Raw genomic sequence first — 21,347 nt, 5'->3', positions numbered from 1 at the left:
CTGAAAGGGACTATTTTACCTATGGGACTATTTGACCACTCGGGCGTGGCTGAGGAAGAATACTTACCTGGAACTACTTTGGTGGTATTTAAACCACGCCCACACAGCAGCTCACGCTTCGCGTTGTTCTGCATCTAGCAGCTGGATGCTCACCGTGTCTGCTCCTGCATCCTGGCTCCAGCCACGCCCGCCTGCAACCTGGAACACCTGAAAAGGAAGGAAAGGAGAGAAAGGTGAATAATTGAACTTTACCTACCTCCATCCGGAGTCCGGAACCATCACTCCGACGATCCTGAAAAAAGACATTATTTTTAGAAGCGCATCACATCGCTCGCTGCAGCGCCGCGTTCCACTCACCTTCACGAGGCGCCCTCGGGCTCATCAGCGACCATTGGCACCATCCGTCGCCTTTCAGCGCAGCGCCTAAGGAGAAAAAGAGACAAAACAAAGGTGAGTGAAGGAACAGATTGAGGAAGGCCTGATTCTTCCACCATAAGACTTACCTGATTATTGTTGGGACAATCTTTCCTCACCTCGGGTCGGCGCCGCTTCTTTGGCACTTCCGTACCCCGGCCCCTAAGGGGAAAAAGACACACGCATTAGTGGGTGAAAGCAAGATCACTAAGGGAACCATCCATCAAAAAGACTCACCAGAGTTTACCTTCGGCGAATCCATTCCTCAACGCGGATTCTTCATCCTGCATCTGAAATAGAGAAAAGGACAACGGACAATTAAGGCTTGAAATTTTGCAACTGAATACTTACGGCCTCATATCAGAAAAGTCAAGCGGAGTTGAATACTCACCAAACCCGAGATCCAGTGAAGTAACTGGAAATCAACGCGCCCCTGCATCGGAAGCAGGATGGAGAGCTCGTCCTTTCAGACTCTAAGGTGAGACTCTACGGGGAATCGCGGAGGGGGTTCGAGGAGTGTGAGAGGGGGAAGGGGGAAATCTGACATATTATCCAGCAGACAGTTAATCCCCTTTTCCATCTACAGAAAGATTCATCTACGGGCCAGACAGGCGAGGTTTGGGGGTCCGGTCCAGTCCGTCTTCCGAGTCCTGCGCATCACCTTAGAAGAGGTCATAGCAGTCCAGAACAGGTCGACGCCTCTGTGGGAATCAGGTGAGCATTACAAAACCCCCATGGTCTTTGACAACAATGAAAAAGCATATCGCTCAGCTCAATTGCTGCCTTATTCCATTGAAGTTCCAGTGCGAGAAGAGGTTACCATCCCAGGACAGGTGCAACCATGTACTATTACCCTCAAAAGTAAGCGAGGCCAGAACCTCAAACATCAGGACACCTATATAAATGTAAATTCCCACATCCAACAACAAGGTTTGTATTTAAATCCAACACCTTTACTATACTTACAACACAACACCATTTGAAAAATGCAGTGACACTTGAAATGAACTAAATAACCTCAGCCCTTTAAGTACCCTGGAGATGGATTGGGATGCAGAAGCTACTCAACATCAATAATCAAAAAATGACTCAGTTAGTTGATAAAAAGGATAACTGTTTTGTTTGCAATTGTCTAAAACAAGGAGCATAATGAACATCCACAAATTCGCTCGATCCTCTTACTCGAAGCAGTTAATAAAAACTTAGCTTATATATCAAACACTCGTCATCATTGACGTGACCTACGTTACTACCAACGTCAACCTACATGGTGAACTACAAAACCTATTAACAACTATGATAGGCTCTGATCCATACTAGTATGGGATAATAAGTGAAAGTGATAGGTTTCTTAACATCAGGTGGGGCAGCTAAGCCCTCCCTTCAAAATGGCCACTGTGAACATCACTAACTACACAATGTTCCATTGGCTTCACAAACTATAAGACTCTCAGTTACATGGTCCCCCACAATTGGTTGGCACTCTAACCTTCGTCAGTACTTTTCCACCTACGTCTAGCAGCATGCAAATTGGACCTCCAGGTGCTGGTGAGCTTGTCTTGGTTCCAGCTTCCCACCAATTAGCATGTCAATCTATGATCACCTCAATGGTCAGTGTAGTCAATTAGACTTTGAAGCTCGCCCTTGAGTTTGTTCTGTACTGTGGAGAATCAGGGCAGTGAATGCACGCTCTGCCCTCATGCGTAGGTGTGAGCATCTTGCTCGTCCAACTTCATCCTTCCACGTGACTGAAGACCATGATTTCGAGCTTTTACTGACTTTAAAATACTATTTTCTAATAGACCTCTGACGTCTTCTGTGTTTTGTTCATGTCTTCTGAACAGGAGCTGTTCTTTCACACAATTCATTATCCAATGTTAGATCATCACTCCAACCTGATAAGACTTTTGCTTCTTGGCTTGACTTCATGGGTCATTTAGCCTCGTCTTTTCAAGATTCACTTTTAATTTAACTTTTATTCACTGATATGAGGCCTTGAGGCCTTCCATTTTTAGTCCAATTCTGCTATAACACATAGGGGAAACATCCATCCTTTATTCATAAATGCAAATATATATTTGCTAAACCCATAGGAAGAGCACTTTTTGAGCGGCTTATATGGATGAATCCTCACCAAAAAGTATATGCCCACTCTGAATTTTTCTGCAAAGTTTGGTGAGGTTTGGTCCGGTGGGGCAAAGTTATAGGGGGGTCCCAACATTTATTTTTTTCCCATAGACTGATTGGAGAAATAAATTCTGTCGTGCCTACAGCCCAAACCGCTGGACGGATTTTCGCCAAATTTGTGGTAGGAGCAGCGGCTTGGTCCCAAAAGCGTGGTTTTGTAAATTTGGGGAAAGTCCGTCTGGTAGTTTTTTTTAAAACGACTAAAAAGTAGGTCTAAAGAAATTAGTGATATTTATGTCCGCTCCGCTGACACACTTCCCTGTTCGCTCTGCGGACAGGACACCGATTGGCCAATTGGCTTACGTCATGTCCGCAGACATGCAACGTGCTCGATGATTGGGTGGAGTGAAGCGTGAGGTGCGTCACATTGTCTCGATGCGCCCGCCATCTTGGCTTCGCAGACAACGGTCGGTGTCCGCGTACATCGCGGTAAAAAACATATAAAAAAACACAACTTTGCACTTGTCAAACTTATCAAATAATCTCTGGGGAGGTGATGGGTTATGAGGTTGGGATGGGATATGGCAGCAAGAGGCAAAAAAAAGGCTTTTTTTGCCACAAAAGTCTGCAATCAGTTCGGATGTTCGTGAACAATCCTGTGAGGTTTGCGGACACCTCTGCATTACAGGGTTGGTGAAAAGCAATTTTTGGATGGCTTATAGCTTTGGCTCCACTTAATTAAACTACATGATATTCTGCACTTATATTCTTGACCTGATTCCGAATGAGTCTGCAAAGTCTGGTGGAATTCTGTCAAGAGGGGGCAAAATTAGAGAGGGGGTCCCAAAATAATATAAAGGCTTATAAATGAGGTGCCATTTGACGAATCTACACTTAATTTGGGGAACTTATAATAGATCTAGGTATAAATGCTTTTGGAAAGTTTGGTGGGATTTTGTAAAGAGGGGGCAAAATTAGAGTGGGGGTCACAAATTATTTTAAAGGCTTATAAATGTGGTGCCAATTTTCAAATCTACACAAAGGTTTGTAAATAGATTATAGATCTAGATTTAAATGTTTTAGCAAATTTTGGTGGGATTCTGTCAAGAGGAGGCAAAATTTGAGGAGGTCCCAAAATATTTTAAAGGCTTATAAATGGGGTGCCATTTAACAAATCTACACAAAGGTGTGCACAAACATTGTAGATCTAGATATACATGTTTTTGCAATGTTTGGTGGGATTTTGTCAGCAGGGGGCAAAATTAGAGGGGGGGCCCAAAATATTTTAAAGGCTTATAAATGTGGTGCAATTTGATGAATCTACACAAAAGTTTGCAATTAGATTTTAAATCTAGATATAAATGTTTTCATAAAGTCTATATGGATTTTGTCAATCTGTTACATTGCGTAATTAAGTATGTAGTTTATTACACATCTCCCGATAATCCCTGATACTTTTTTGCCAACATTACATTCACACCGCTTGTATGAAAAGTAAATGCACATGTGATGTCATCAGTGATATTTGTGATGTCATCTTTGATGTCCTGGGTGTTAGTCTTAGCAGTGCACGGTGCTGGCGCGAGTTATGGTTGCTTAGCTTACCATAACTGGCGAATTTCAGGGGTTTTTCGATTTTACTTGTAACCATAACGTCCTTTTAACATTTATTTTACTGAATTTCATAGGTATTTATTAGTGCAACTTAACCATAACGTCCCTTTAACAGCTTTTTCATTGAATATGTATATATATATATATATATATATATATATATATATATATATATATATATATATATATATAAATTGAGAAGTAAACACGGACCGCGAGGTCGAGTTCCTTTGAAAGCTGCACTCCCTTTAATTAAAGAAATCCATCAATGTCCAGCAACAAGTGCTCGCCGAAAAGTAAACCACTGCACAGCAAAAAATTCGCTTTTAAAAAGTTTCAAGTTTTAATTCAAAGATTATTTGCAGTAGAAAAACGGCTTCCCAGTAGCAAGGGGAGGCTACCTGACGCGTTTCGCCACACTCCTGTGGCTTGTTCACAGTAGCTCCCCCCTGTTGTGGGAACTCTTTTAACCCATGGCATACCACATGAACAAAGAAAAGGTGACTTACAGAGATGACGTTCTTACATTCGGCCATCTTACACAGTGCAAAATGCAATTCTAGCACCATGTCTGCATGTAGACAATAATGTTCAACACCTAATAGATTATAGATTTTACCAGATAATACATGAGTATACGTTCCATCTCAATTTTAAAATAATTCGGAAAATCTTTTCAAGGTGTTGCACACCTAGTCTAATTCGAGCAATCAACATTAAATAAACATCATAGTGACGCTATTAGTAAAACACATATAGGTGTGATGTAGTATTTCAAGCTCTTTTACAAAAACCACATAACTAAAATATTTGTTATACAAGATGATGGTGTGGCATTATGTAGTTTCATATACATAAAAGACAATTTGTAATTAAAGTGCAAGTGCATGGCAGCTTTCACTAGTAAAGTGCTAGTGCATAGTGCAATATTTTAGCAGCATAATTCGATGACCAGACATTGTCTTGCAACCATCAATTAAAGTACAAGTGCTTTGCTTAAAATCAATACTCCTACATAGCACAACATTACTCTTGATTCATAAATGCTCGAAGGACCTTATATGACTAGAGTCTAATCTACTTTGCAGTCATGTTAAGCAGATACTGTGTATCACAAAAAGATGCACCCCAATTTGATATTTCATTATAAACTATGTTCATGGGCGACATGTAGAAAAAAAATAATAAGATTAAAAAATCTACCCGCACAAGACCTAAGGGGAAGAAAGGCAAAAAGACACAGGAACATAGTTAGGAAAACTGAATCATGAACAGAATGTTCAAGAGAAGGACAACAATTTTGCCTTGGCCGTGAGAGATACACAGAATGAGACGGCCAACAAATGTATGGCCTATTGGAGTCAGACTGTTTGAGCAATACTATATACGACCAAAAGGGAGATAGTTTAATGGCTAACTAGCACATTTTAAGTTCCCAAAAAAGTGTACAGCTCTTCATCCACATTGTGGCCCATCGGGGTTTTGCTCTCAAAGTTTATAATATGTCTGGTCTCCTCTTGTCGTAAAAATTTCTCATTATCACCTCCTCTCGGGCCGCAGATAACTTTATGGACACCAAAAAACCTCAAAGTGCTTGGATCTCCATTATGGCACTCTGTAAAATGTTTGGCCATGGGATATGCGTGATCTTTGTTGACAATAGCTCGGATATGTTGCAAAATACGTATTTTTAATTTGCACCTAGTGCTGCCAACATACCATTTAGAGCATGGACACTTCAGAACATATACTACCAGTTCCGACTCACAGGTGATTCTGCTGGCTATCTGTATTTGAGTCTGGAGGATTGGATGAATATAGCTTCTGCAATTGAATGCATATTTGCATGCTTTGCATTTGCAACACTTAAAGAAGCCTTTTTGTCCCCCTGTAAGGCAATTAGTTCCTGAGGATACATCTTCGGAGGCCATATAACTTTGAACCACCAAATCTTTGATGGCCAGACTTTTCCGGAAAGTAATATCTGGCCGTGCATTTAGCATACTTCCTAGATCTTTATCCACCTTGAGGACTTTCCAATACTTGGTGATTATGTTTCTTATAATAGTAGAATGGCTCCCGAAGGTCAGTATTAACCTGGTAGTATCTTTGTCTGTATAGTTCCGAAGATCAGTTTGTGATGTTGTCAAGAGAGTTTGTCGATTCATATCTCTGACCTTTAGGTAGGATCTTTCAATTACCTGTTTGGGATATCGCTGTTTAAGGAAATTATGAGCTGTAATTTTGCTTGCTGAATCATAGTCTTTCACATCACTGCATTTCCTTCTGATTCAGATGAACTCTCCATATGGGATGCTCCATAAAAGACTTTTAGGGTGTGCGCTATTGGCACGCAATGGGATGTTGGCTCCAGTTGTTTTCCGATGCAATTCACAACCAATTTTCTGATCACATCCAAAAAGACGATAGATTGTTCACTATGTTGTTCAGTGAATTGTAAGTTCAGTTCATTAACATTGAGGAATTCAACAAACTCTTTCCAAGTTTGAGCTGTACCATTCCATACAATGAATAAATCGTCTATGCAGCGTAGCCACAAAATGATTTTATTGGTGAAGGGCTCATTTCCTTTGGCCCATACCACGGTTTTTTCCCATTTCCCCATCAAAAGGTTTGCATAGGGTGGGGCAAATGTGGTGCCCATTGCGGTTCCCTGAATTTGACGGAATAATTCATCATTGAAGAGAAAGATATTGTTCTCTAAGCAAAGTCTTATCATTTCTAGGATCATTGTAGAATGGTCGAGGTAGTTGAGAGAGCGAGTTTTCAAAAAAGTTTCACATGCTTTAATGCCATCTTCATGTTGTATGGATGTGTATAAAGATACCACATCCATAGTGGCTAGCAGATATGTTGGTTCCCACGGCAAGTCATCAATTTTGCAAAGGAAATCAGTAGTGTCCTTTATATAGGAGGGCAGAGTTGAAACAAATGGACACAACGTCTCAGCCACAAATTTGGACATGTTTTCAAGTAGCGAGCCACATAATGTGACTATTGGCCTGCCGGGTGGTTTAGAAGGATTTTTATGAATTTTAGGCAGAAAGTATATCGTGGGGGTAGTGGAGTCTTGGGTGAACAGAAATTTCACCATGTCCTCATCCAGAATACCAGCATTCTCCCATTTTACCAGGAATTCCCAGACTGTTGTTTCCATCTGGTTAATGGGTTTTTTTCAAGTTTTTCATAGCATCTGGAATTGTTGAGCTGTCTGTAAGCCTCTTTAATGTAGTCCACCTTATTCATCAGGACGATGTTGCACCCTTTATTCGCAGGTTTAACTATACATTCGTCCATCTTGCATATGTTTGACAGGGCATTTCGTTGTTTCCAGGACAAATTACTTTTGATATGTTTGTTGTTTTTTCTCCTTTCTTGTTTAAGATCATCTATCACTACATTGGAAAAAGCTTCAATGTGTACATTTTGTGCACTCAAAGGATTAAACCTGGATTTACATTTCAGTATACTCTTTGAGGGCCAGTCAGTGCTGATACCTTGTTGTTCCATGATCAATCTATCCAGGTTAACAGAGTTTGTGGTTGTTATCTGTTCACTTTCACTTTGGAGAGTAGCCAGTGTAGTGAGAGTATCCATATCTGAAATAGTTATATCTGTTTGTCCTTCCAATGGCGGTTTGGGTTTCTTTATATATGTGCTGGAAGCAAAAAACTTTTTTAGTCGCAGCTTGCGGACAAAGCTATCCAGATCTAACCTTGTTTGCACATAATCAAAACCTGCCAGAGGGCAGAAATTAAGTCCCAGTTCAAATAGTTTATTTTCCTCTATTGTCAAAACATGATTGGACAAGTTGATAATCTGTTGCTGGGGTGGGCTTAGCTCAGCATCTTCATTTAGTTTCCAGAGCGCAGTGATCTTGGAGGAAGATTGCTGTTTGTGTTTGTTGCCCCTCTGCCCCCTCCTCGTGGCTTTCTGCCTCCTCTGCCTCTTCCTTTTTGGCCAGTCCCGCTTCCACGTGTTTTTTTGTTGCTGGTGTTTGCGCGACCATCTTGGCATAGTAGCCTCATTTCTTCTTAAAAATTGAGGCTTACTGTAGGTTCTTCGTCTTCATTTTCAGTCACATCAGACTCGGAATTAGATGCTGCAGATTCTCGATTGAATTCATTTGTTGATCCTGCAGGGGCCGCCACTGCTTTCACCTTTTGCATCATTTGATCGAAGCGATGTGCAAAAGTGTACACTCTGCCCTGTTCGTAGTCCCCTTTGTCACGTAGGAACTTACGCTGTTTTCTCATTTTTATATCCTCTTCATATATTTTTAATCCATTCTCTACATTAATTTTGAGTTTCTTCCGTTCCTCACTTTCTTTTGTGCTTTTAAGTTTTTCTTCAAGCTCTTTTATTTGTACCAATGTTTTTGTTCGGTCACTCCCAGCGTATTTAACTAAAATGCGCAGAAAGGTCTTGGAACAGTGGTCGGAGGCATCGCCCCATTCTTTAAGCATCACGGGGTCCTGTTCCTAGAAGGAAGGTATAATCAAAATTCTAAGTCCTCGGGGAATTCGACCCACATCCAAATAGTTTGGAGGGAGTGTTCTTCCCACCATTTGCTTATTTCCTTTTTCTTTAGCTTTTCTAAATCTTTCAACAATGTAATTTCCATGTTGTCCTTAACTTTTTCCGTTCTTGCCATATCCTTCCCCATGGCTGTGGGAAGAGTTTCATTAAACAGGCTAGCTGCCTGTTCTTTTCTTGTAGCCTCAATGCTGGCCTGGGAATCCATAAATGTCTATGGTCGTATTACTGGTGTAAATCCTAAGCACTAATTCGACTGGGTTTCGTAGAATATAAAAGTCTCATACACGTGCATGTAAAGGTCAATTAGCACTTAGAACAGTGTTCGTGCTGTGAGGTGTAGGGAACAATGAAAACTATGCACACCCCACTCCCAGACTTGTATAAGTCTGAAACACTCAGTTAGTCAAGTGAAAGCACTTACCCCCGCAGTGTTCACCGGCCGCGCCCTCCGACGCTTTCAGTTTCCACCGTGTCGAGCAGCAGGCTTTCGCTGGCAAAGCACGAGTGTTGGGAGGAGGTCCAAGGAAATCCTCCAAAGCACTTTTCTCCGCCGCTTCCAGGGAGCCTTTATTAGCACAACGAGGTGTCATTGACATCAGAAAGGCTGCTGAGCGCGAAAAGTCCCAATTTATCACTGGTGCAGCTTAACGCTGTGATGTCCCTAGCGTGAGATAAATAAAATTGAGAAGTAAACACGGACCGCGAGGTCGAGTTCCTTTGAAAGCTGCACTCCCTTTAATTAACGAAATCCATCAATGTCCAGCAACAAGTGCTCGCCGAAAAGTAAACCACTGCACAGCAAAAAATGTGCTTTTAAAAAGTTTCAATGATTTTAATTCAAAGATTATTTGCAGTAGAAAAACGGCTTCCCAGTAGCAAGGGGAGGCTACCTGACGCGTTTCGCCACACTCCTGTGATTTGTTCACAGTAGCTCCACCCTGTGTGGGAGCTCTTTTAACCCATGGCATACCACATGAACATAGAAAAGGTGACTTACAGAGATGACGTTTTTACATTCGGCCATCTTACACAGTGCAAAAGGCAATTCTAGCACCATGTCTGCATGTAGACAATAATGTCCAACACCTAATAGATTATAGATTTTACCAGATAATACATGAGTATACGTTCCATCTCAATTTTAAAATAATTCGGAACATCTTTTCAAGGTGTTGCGCACCTAGTCTAATTCAAGCAATCAACATTAAATATATATGTGCATGCTGCAATCTATTCACTATAATGCTATCCTCAGGAATACTGCTTGCGTTTCTTTTGCATCTGTATACATGTAACCTGACTTAATTTCTTCATCCATTTTATGGCATAAGCTTCTTCACCTTGATTCAAAGATGTCACTTATCCTTGATACTTTCTTGACGCTTTATAGAATATCTGTATCCTCTAGTCTCTGCATCTTTTCTAGGTACTTCAGCTTAGATCTGTATGACATAACTATTCATCAAGACCATTCATTTGCTCTGCTTCTTGAGGCATTTCATTCAAACGGCCATCATATTTTCTTGTATGCAGGTATGGTTTTCTCAATGGGAACCTTGCCAGCAGGATTCTCCTAGGTATTGGTATCTTCACTGGTACGGCACGATTTTCACATCCGAGCTCCCAACATATATGCAATACTGGTTAGATGGTTGAGGTGGGGGTAATTGGCTCCTCCTCTACACTCCCCCCTCGGGGCGATTCATTGACCACTCTCTCATCATCCTTCACATCCAGACATCTTGGTCTGAAGAAGAGCTTCTTTTGGATCCATATTTTTATGACTCCCTTCAGGCATCCTGTTGATTTTACATGCTCATCCTTGTTCCATGACATGAGGCTGCACTACCCATTTGGACTGCAGTAGATCCATCTTCCCACATACTTCTTATGATTCTTTCGATACAGGAACTTTGTTCATTCCGGTGCATGGATACTGGCCTTCACAAAGTCTCTGATCTCTTCATCTGTTAAGTCTTTGGCTTTCCATCCTGGTTCGACATCAATCATGATTTCCATCCCTATGGCTTTCTTGGCTGTTTTCTTGCATTGAGAAATTATTATCTCGATCACACAAAATCCAAGCAATATCATTAGTATCAGGGCTCCAAGGAACTTGAAAATGTCTGCCATCCATTGGGGAACCCAAGAGAAGAGAGATCCAAACCAACTGTCATCAATAATATATTCTACTTCATTGATCATCTGCCCATAGAGTTTTGTCATCATACCTATGGCCTCTGTCAAGGTTCCATTCTCGTCATCATGAGAGGGTATGAATGAGCAACATGATCCTCTGATTTTTGCACAAGCACCTCCATCCATAGCTGTGATCATGTCCAGGACAAATCTATTCTGAAGAGTCATCAGTCGTATGGCTCTCAATTCTTCTTTGATAGCATTGAATCCCTTTATGGTAGTGTTAATTGTCTGTAGAAATTTCCATCTGGTAATCTGCAGCCATTTGGTATTTGCTCCAACCTGGACACTTGCCATGAAGATCAACAAAAACACTGATGCAGTCTGGCTAAATAGTCTGTGCTCACAGGGAATAGCATCAAAAGCTTCTATAGATTTTGCTGAAATATAGTTCTCTCTCTTCATTCTTCTTATCAGTTCCACAGATCTCTTCTTTCTCAGGTGAGCATCTGCTTTTGGAAAACTGTCAAGGTGTAAGTCACTTTTAGGAATCACCAATGCTGGAACATTCACAATTGAGCATCGTCCTTCCCAATCCTTGGGTAGCTTCATGTATGCCCTGGATCCACGAGCCCAATAGTGATCCATGATTGCTGCTGTTCCATGTATCATTCCTGGTACATCAAAGATTCGACCGCAGTTCTGATTCTCTCCAACTTTCTTTGTGCCATTATTTCTGAAGCATAGTTTTGCACTCTCCAAGGGCACTATCTGCAAGGGTCCTCCACTGTCTTCGACCCAAGTCAGTAGTTTAGCAAGTCTTGGCCATAATGGCTTGCAGCCATTCTGTACAATATCAATGGCAGTTTTATAGCAACCTATGACCACCCAGGATCTGCAGATCACCACTCCTTCTTCCGATCCATCTGTGATAACACTGATCCCCAGATCTGCATTTGACCTCTATTCTTCCATCTACAAATTTCTTTGGCAGATTTTCCTGCACTCTCCAGTCTTTTGTTTACTTCCCATATGATTCCAGCTCCTTTCACTCCAGGCATATCATATCTGATTCTTAGTATGGCCTTTTTCTTGTCTTGTATTTTGGATATAGTCATCTTCATCTGGATCGTCCATTCAGTTGCCCATTTGAGATAGGCATCTCGACCCATGAACTGGCCTCTGGTTCTGCAAAGTGCTATGTGCAAAAGACAATGAGCTGTCTGGACATCTATTTCAATAGCTATGAAGATTTTAGACTTCCCCATATTATAAGGCAGGAGTGACATACAAAGCATTCCTCCTTTGAGGTGCTTCTTCCTACTTCCCTCATATGTTGATACCATATGTTGTTTCCCATACGTGCTGTACTATCCAGATAGTCATTTATTTGAAGTCATCCACCCCGGTATCTCTTTCAGATCTTGTTCTTTTCTTGTGATCTGCTATGATTAATTCAAACAATATGTCAGCATAACTCTTTCTACCTAGACCAATCTCAGGAACACTTGTCAGTGGACTGGGTGTGTTTGCATGCATTTACTGAGTAGGTTCAACTTTCAACATCCATTTCTTTTGTCTCCCTGATAAAGCCTTTCTGTGGTGTCCAAAAATAATCTCTAAGACACTTTTCGCATGTGTCTGACCATCAGTAACATTAAACTCAGGCTTAAGTGATTTCTCATCATTCATTGGAACAGGAATGAGTACATAGGGTCTAGTTTCTCTAGTAGTTACCACGTTTGTACCCTCCTTCTATTTAGGAAGATTCTCATGAGTTTTTGCTCCTTGCAAATCTATGTAATAGGAGGTGCGCACAGTAAGTGAAAGCAATATTATTATGAACACAATGTAAGCATAAATAACACAGAGGTATGTCAGTGTACAACATCGATTCTTTGCACAAGGTGGACCTCTCTCTGGATCTGGCATGATTATATGCTACTAATACTTCCCATTGTATTGCCTAAGGAAGGAATAATAAACTTTAATGTGAAACCATGATGTACTGCTTTGGAAACTGCTGATCTCACGCGACGCACTACTTTGTCAACCGACTTCTTACTGGATGATAAACACAAATTCCTAGTGAACTCCTTGAATCGACCTTTCCCTAGACAACATGAAGATTTTCTTTCAGCATGAAACAAGGGTTCTTTTTTAGCCAGCAATTCCTCGATCTGTCTGTCGAAGAAAAAGGCCTCATTCAGATCTCAGAGTTCTCACAGAATAAGCATTTACTTGACATATGATGTCTCTCAGATCTCATTTAATGCTGCATTATTTCTCAGATCCCTTAGGAATGTACGCACATCAGTGGGTCTTCCAACAAGCTGTGGACATGCTTCAACCAGGTAATAGAAGACCAAAGTAACGAGTCTGTGTGCATTGTCAGCTGATAGGGGCATTTGTACTTTCACCACTAAATTCAGGAATCTGCATATTTTGCTCAATAATTGCTGCGAGCAATCTCCTCATGATCGGACCATTCATAGGATCTTGCAGGAACTCCTGAATGCTAGTAGTTCTCCCCACAACTGCAGGATATTTATTTGTTTATTTATTTATTTGCATTTTTAAGGAGCTCACACAGCCCGGGGGCATCAAGGCGCTGTTACAGGAATATGTCTTAGTTGCATATTTATAACGCACTTACTACCCACAGGTTTCTAAGCGCAGACCCGGGAATCGGACCTGTGTTACTTCGTGTCGTCTTGTTTCCAAGTTGAGCACGTTGCCGCTGAGCTATCCTCCTGGGACAATATGTACGCAATACAAACAGAAAAACTTCAAATATGATCCATGAAATGTATTAATTGGGCACCACCATGAGCAGATCCAAACAGGAACTCAGTGAAGAATGAATCAGGGTATTGTACCCTCTTCCAATTGTCGAAAGCAAAATCAAGATTTGGCATATTTTCTTTTTATCAAGGCTTAAACATGCCTCAGTCCAATGTCACAAACTCCTGTGGCTTTTAGAACATATATCTTCCCTTAACTCTCCTCTAAATGACTAAAAGAGTGTTTGAATCAAGCCACAGTCCAATGAACTCTTTATCTTTACACAGCTTCTGTGTCCTTCTTCCTCGTCATAGTCCTTGTCTGTATTTGCTGAGGTTCTTCCCTGATGCTTGCTTCCGAAGGGTGCAGGGGTGTTGGGGTCTCTCCAGAATAAATCTTTATGTCACTTATAAAGCTCCAAGTGTGTCTGCCCTGCACTCTGACTGCAGACGGCGTGATGTCTTCTACAATGAAAGGACCGTTGAATCAGGGCTCGTCCCACTTTTTCCTCGTATGATTGCGAATTAGGATAGCATCTACGGGAAACACTTTAGGAACACAGAGGGCCTCCTTACGAGCATGGCAGTAGCTGTGCCTGTATGGCAGGCATGTCTACCACCATGCTCACTACCGGCCCTGCCACTGAACAGCTGACCTTAAATGACAGAGATACTTGAGGTGAGACACGTAAGATAATCATACAACTCTGTTCCCAATAAGTCTGAAATTGGCTGGGCATCACTTCTAACTCTGGATGGAGGCATGAGGGGTGTCCTCATTCGTCTCCCTGTCACTATTGTGTGTTGGGTGAGATGGTGGTCCGAACCTGGTTGGTTCCTCAATGCATATGATGCCAGTGGTAGGCAATGCAATCACCCTTTCTTCAAGGTAAGCTTCAATTTGGCTATTCTTTCTTTAAGCAAGCCGTTGAGCCTCTCACAGATCCCATTTCCTTGGGGGTGATAAGCTGAAGAAAACATGTGCTTTATACCAGCAACAAGCCAATCTGCTCAAAGGTTTGATTCACAAAATGAGGACCATTGTCTGACCTTAATACTTCACATATTCCCCATCTAAGAAATACTTCTTGCAGTAAGAATTTTGCTGCAGGGGTATAGTCTGAATGTGTACATGGGCCAGCTTCAATCCATTGGGAAAAGGGACAGACTACTGCAATCATGTATCCATATCCATTACATACTTGCAGCATATCGACATAGTCAATATGCAAATGCTGAAAGGGGCCATTAGGTCTCGGAATAACTCCTCTAACTGTGCGCAGTATTTGCCCAGCAGTGAATTTGCAATTGACTACATAGAATGCAACATGCTGTAATAAATTTGGTACAACCCAATCCTCTGCAATAGTCGCAGCAAGGTTTTCCCTAGTTCTGTGCACAGGGTAGTTTAGCTGTACCAACGCCCCCCTTAACATAGCTACAGGCATTACAGGTTTACCGGTGATGTCTTGTCGCCACAATGCTTCAGAGGGGTTTAAAGAACACCATCTTCGCGTCCACAGATCCTTCTCATCTTGAGGTGCTTCTCCCTGAACCTCTATCAATTGTGTCTTCAAAAGATTACTATAAGGGTCAGACACACTCACTCAGTATCACCACCATTTTTGTATTTACATTAGGCGTATCAAAAGACATAATATCTTCTAAACATGTAGCAAGGTTGACTTCCTCGTCTGCTGCCTGATTTCCCCGTGAGATAAAGTCTGTCTTTTTAGTGTGAGTTGCAAATTTAATGACAGCAAAGGCTACTGGGAGTTGTAGTGCCTTAATAAGCCTATCCACTAAAGCGGCATGCTGCACTGGAGTGCCGTCCACTGTGAGGTAGCCCCTCCTTTTCCAACGTGCTAACCCTGCGTAAACTGTTGACGTCACATAGGCAGGGTCACTGTACACTGTCACTTCCTGGTCTGCATGATTCTCGAGCATGACTATCAGTGCCACTAATTCTGCCGCCTTTGCTGAATAGTGAGACGGAAGTCGTGCACTTATTGTTTGGAATTCCCCATTAGCTGTGTGTTTTACCACAGCGGCACCTGTATATCTCAGCCCATGATTTTGATTGATCCTTGAAGAACCGTCAATAAAAAGAAATTCTCCCCCTGCTAAAGCATTTTCCTTTACCATAGGGATTTCATCATAGAACTCTTTATAGTTCGAACAGTCATGCGCATGCTCATCCTCTGCCAATGGTTCAGCTACAAGGTTTGCAGGATTCACTATTTTGCATCTGACTATTTTGATCCCTGGATTTGATATGGCTACCTCGTAGGCAGAAGCCCTTTGAGAAGTCAATGTCCCTTTGGTTTCTCCAAGATGGCGAATAATGCATGCTCACAAACAACGTCATAGAATATCCCATCACTTTACTTACAGCCTTCTCAATGGCGGACGCAGCGGCTGCCAAAGATTGTTTGCACAGAAAATGACCCCTCATTACTGAGGCCAGAATCCCACTGTATTATGCAAGGGTTTTGTACCCCAATGTGGTTCTCTGTGTGAGGACTGCTATCATAACGGTACCATCCATATGCGAAAATAAAAAGAATTCCTCAGCATAATTAGGAATCCCTAAAACTGGAGCTGTACAAACTGCCTTTTTTAATTCATCAAACCGTTCCTTCATTTCCTCAGTCCAGATGATTTTCTCTTAGGTAGCCTGTTCTTTCTTTAGAGCTTGAAATTGAGGCCTTGTGTATGAAGTGTAATCAAAGACCCATGCTCTGACATAGTTACACAATCCCAAAAATCTTTGCATGTGCTTTATTGTGTGTGACTTTGTGGTTTTCAAAATAGCCTCAGCTCTCTCATGAGTAACCTTTTTTTCCTTTATATGAAATCAGCTGTCGTATGTACAACACTTCCTGTTGACAATACTGTAACTTTTCTTTGTCAACCTTATACCTTTTGTCAGCGAGTGTAATCATTAACTGAATAGAATCAAGTCTGCATCCTTCCTCTGAAGTGCTGCAAACTAAAGTATCATCTACATATTGCAAAACAACACTTTCCAAATCAATATTGCTTAGATCCATCTGGAGGACCCTATTGAAAAATCGATGTAGACTCACAATACCGTTGAGGTAATCTCATACTTTTTAACTTAGTCTGTCTGAACGTAAATGACGTCAGATCCTGTGAGTCTTTATGCAAGGGGATTGAGAAAAACGCATTTTTTTAAATCAATCACAGTGAAATATCGTGCTTCAACAGGTATATTACATAAGATTGTAGCAAGATTAGGAACTGAAGGGAACTCGGCCTATACAATCTGGTTAATCGGGCGTAAATAATGAATAAGCCTCCATGACACCCCCTTAGATTTTTTTATAGGGTCACTGGCGTATTACACAGTGACTCTGACGTAACCAAGATGCCATGATCCATCATGGCAGAAATCATCTTAAAAATACCTTCATCTACCTCTCGAGACATAGGATATTGTTGTGCTTGAGGTAAAATTGCTCCTGGCTTCAATTTAATCTTCACTTCTCCAACCCCCTTTAGTAGGCCTACGTCATATGGGCCTGTAGTCCACAAAGAAGTTGGCACTTTTGCCAAGTCTTCCTCAAAATATTCAGGACACTTTTGCACTAACATCATTTTTTGTGGAACTTCTCGTTTGATAGCTTGCACCCAATAAATAATACTCATTTCAAATATTACTTTGTCATCTGATAGATGATCTCTAAATATATCCTCATCAGTGGTGTCAGTCAATCTGTAACCTTCCCCAATGGCAATTACTGTACACCATCGTCTGCCATCATGATCATTCCCATCAAGCAAAGCCATTTCTCCTTGCACTACGACTGCTTGCAGTTCAAGAGGAAAGATTTGCCCTTCCTCTCATCCATAGGTACATAGGTATCTTTGGCCTGAATAGAAACTCATCAGGTATTCTGATAGTTCTGCCTACCAAGCCTGGCAGCCATGTCAACAAGATGCGTACCCCATAACGAAAAACTTCAGGTTCTAACGGGATAGCTCTCATGGTCATTTGGCCTGCAAATGCCATAATGAATTCACTCACGTTTAAATAATGCATTCCTGGCATTGAACACACTATTCCTTTATCAGTAAATGATATCATCTTCAACTTAGTCATTAAATCTTGACCTAATATATTGACAGGTGTCTGCCTTGAATACAGCAGGGGCACTGATATGTCACATTCTCCTATATAGACTGGTAAGTCTTCAGAAAAAGGAACTCTGCTTGTAGCTCCTGTGAAACCTTGAGTATTCATGGCATTGCCAGATATTGAACATTTTCCCTCCATTATACATGAGTATGTTGCACCCGTGTCTACTAAAAATGAAAGCTTTTGCCTCCTATACAGACGTCTTCCCTTGGTTCCTCGTGAGGATTTGGCATCATGGATCGTATTGAACACATCAAGTCTCCCAATGAGCTGTCCTATTGTGGATACAACCTCATTCCTGTACTTGTGAAAGGAGTCCCTCCTTCTACAGTGACACCCCCTATCCTAGGAGTCATTAACCGTCCTGTGCCTGTACTTTGCTGTATCTGCATAGGTGAATGCTGCGACTGCCCTTGCGACGGATTCACTGCTGCTTGCAGCATTTGTAACCCTTGCTGCATTCTGGGCAAACACAACTTCACTTTGCTGTGAATATGCAGGTAGGTTTGAAGTCCCCCCTCTTGAAAATTGACCATTCTGCACAAAACCTTGACTTCTGCACATACCAGCCAAATGCTCTGTCATCCCACATGTCTAACATATAGGAGGCAGAATTCTCCTGTTCTGCCCCTCCTGCATGTCTTGATTGTCATTCTGCATGTTTTGAAACCTTCCCTGATTATTCTGAGTTTCCCGGAGTGTTCTGCCAATTCCCTTGATTATATTGAAAATTCTACCTCGAAATCCTCCTCTTCCTTGTGGAGCAAACCCAATATTGCCCTGATCAAACTGCTGTTGGTTATTCAACTGCAATATGTTTGTTACTTGCTGTGAATTTGACCTGTCTTCACTAGTTAACATTTCCCCTTCAATAGCATACTTAGATAATTTCTTTTGCACCAACTTTGCCTCTTTGCTTTTCCTGACATCATCCTTTTTACGATTCTTCTCTTGCAAGAGTCTGCAATAATGTGCGATGGTCAGCTGAATTTCTGACCACGCTTTCGCCTCCATACCCACTAACTTCTTGAGCTGCTTTTGTACCGGGTCTGGTAGCCCTTGGCATAATACATGATAGAACAAAGGTATAGATTTTTACCAAGCTTTGCGTGTTTCCATGCTCCAATGCTCTTGAATATTCATAATGTAAGCAAGCAGATCTTCCCCTTCCTTCATCTTTTTTTCCAATATAGCTCCCATATCAGATGTGTCTGGATACAATACTCTAAGCGCTTCCCAGATTGCTGCTCTGCAGTTATTGAACGGTGCTCCGTCATGAGCAGTGTTAACCATAGTAACACCAGCTTATCCTGCTCTCAACCACACGTCATTAGCTCTCTCTCCAAGAATGGCAATCAGGAGACCCTTAATGTCCCCTATACCCAGGGTATTTCCTCCAGTCATCTTTATCTAATTCATGTATCCATTTCACAGCGCCAGAACGTAAACTCAGAAGTTTACACCTTAAATTATCTTTGTCCATCTGGGGCCAGGCTATATGCTGTGGTATAGCTCCCCCTTTATCTAGAAAGGGAAACTGTGAAACCCCAAACTCACTCTCATCTTCCATTGTCTATCTATTTAAGGCCGGAATAATAGTTCTGCACTGCCTTCTACCTGGCAGCAACCTTAATCTACTTACATATGGTGGCAATTCCCCCCTCTCACAATGAAGTTGCCCTTTAGGTCGGTCCGACTGTGTCAATGGTTCTGATGCCCTAGGTACAGGTGCATTTAAATCTGACCATCTTACTTCCTGATCCTTTGAAAAACAACCCTCAGGACCATATGCATCACCCCTCCCTTCTCCGTGAAAGGTGTCTCTGTCCTCCTCTGACATTTCCTGGGCCCAACTCGTATGACTTCTCTCCTCTTCATCTCTGTGCAGAGTCAGTCTATCTAAAGACAAATCATTGGGGGACCTCGTGCTACATGAGGCTCCCTCTGTGTCAAACAATTGTGTACTCTCAAGCCAACATTTTTTCCCTTTCCTTTTAATTCCTTTTGGGTTCTCATATCATGATAAACTTTATAAATTACTTCCCCAATGCTTCTAGAGTCAGATTTGTCCTCTAAATTCATTCTGGATGGGCCAGGTAATGACTCATACTCTGGGAAGAACTCTTCTATGTCCTCCCATGCTACTACTGGATCAGGATTCCTTGCCTCCTTCTCCATGTGATCAAGATTGCGTGCTCTTTGCCTTCTTTTTCGTTCTATGTCATCATCAAGCTCTCTACGCTTTCTTGCTTCCTCCCTTATCCTGTCTTCCTCTTTTTTCTTCATGCCCCCCTTTCATTTGTCCTTCGTATCTCCTCATCCCTTCGTCTTTGCATTCTCTTATCTTTTAACTTCTGTTCTCCCTCTTCTATTCTTTTTCTTTCTAACCTCTCCCTCTCATCGATTGCCCCTTGTCGTATCTCGTTTTCTCTGCTCCTCTGCTTTTTCCAGCTTCTTCAATTGTTCATCTTTATATAACTGCTCTTGTCTTTGTCTATTTTTCTTTTTCATCTCTTCTTGTTTCGATCATTCTTCCCTTTCTCTATCTTTTTTATCCTGCCCACCTTGATCTTCTCTTTGCCTTACATCCTTGATGCCTTTACCATCGAGTTTGAGCAAAATCTGTCCACCTATCCATTCGTTCTGTAGAAGTGCTAACTCATCAGCTTTCTCTTTTTCTCTCTTCCATCTCTTTATTTCTCTTCCTATATCTAAAGATGTACTTGCTCGATCACTTCTCTCTTCATCACATCTCTCCTTGTCCCTCGGGCCTTAGGAATTACATCTTTCTCAGTATTCTCTCTGAGCCCTCATCACTGCTTTGCACAGGCGACTCATATGCCGGGTTGCTACACCCTGTTGCTGCCTTAAACTCCCTCAATGGGTACAACCCATCGTCTTTCTTGTTCTCCTGATCTTTTTCCAGTGAGGTGGGGGAGCAGAAGGCTTCTCACCCCCCTCTTTGCATATATTAAGGACCCAATCTATAGGAGTCGTCTCTTCTCTTTCATCCTGGTACATTTTCCAAAGATTTTAAATTGCTAATCGCTTGTCTAGATTTTTCCCTGTATATGCTGCATGCAAATATGTTGTCATATGCTGCAGGACTACCTTCGATACTGACCCTCCTTGCGGCCATGGCATAAACATTTTATCTGCAGTTCCCTTAACCCATTCCGCACTATACTGTCTAAGCTTAGGTGCATGTTTCAGCAACTGCTTGCAGAGGTGCACAAGTGGAGTAACATCCTCCATTTTCGACTCGTTACTCTTGACTATCAGTACTCATTTGCTTTTGTCACAGGTTTTCAGAATAACAGTATGTTTCCAGAAAAAAATAATATAATAGGAGCGTGCACCAATTGTTGCAGGTACCAATCCCTTTAAATATTAATTTTTTACTTTAATCTTGCTAAAAAACACCATCAACTTAAATCTAAATAATCACATAAATTCTCCACCTCACGTTTCTCATTTTTTTCACCAATCTCTTAAAACTATGATGTCATCACCAATACATAAATACGTAAAACAAACAGACATTCTCG

This window comes from Ambystoma mexicanum, chromosome 4q (genome assembly GCF_040938575.1).
Source record: "Ambystoma mexicanum isolate Mex_15411 chromosome 4q, UKY_AmexF1_1, whole genome shotgun sequence".
In the NCBI taxonomy this organism is placed as follows: Eukaryota; Metazoa; Chordata; class Amphibia; order Caudata; family Ambystomatidae; genus Ambystoma; species Ambystoma mexicanum.
This window is presented reverse-complemented; position numbering follows the sequence as displayed.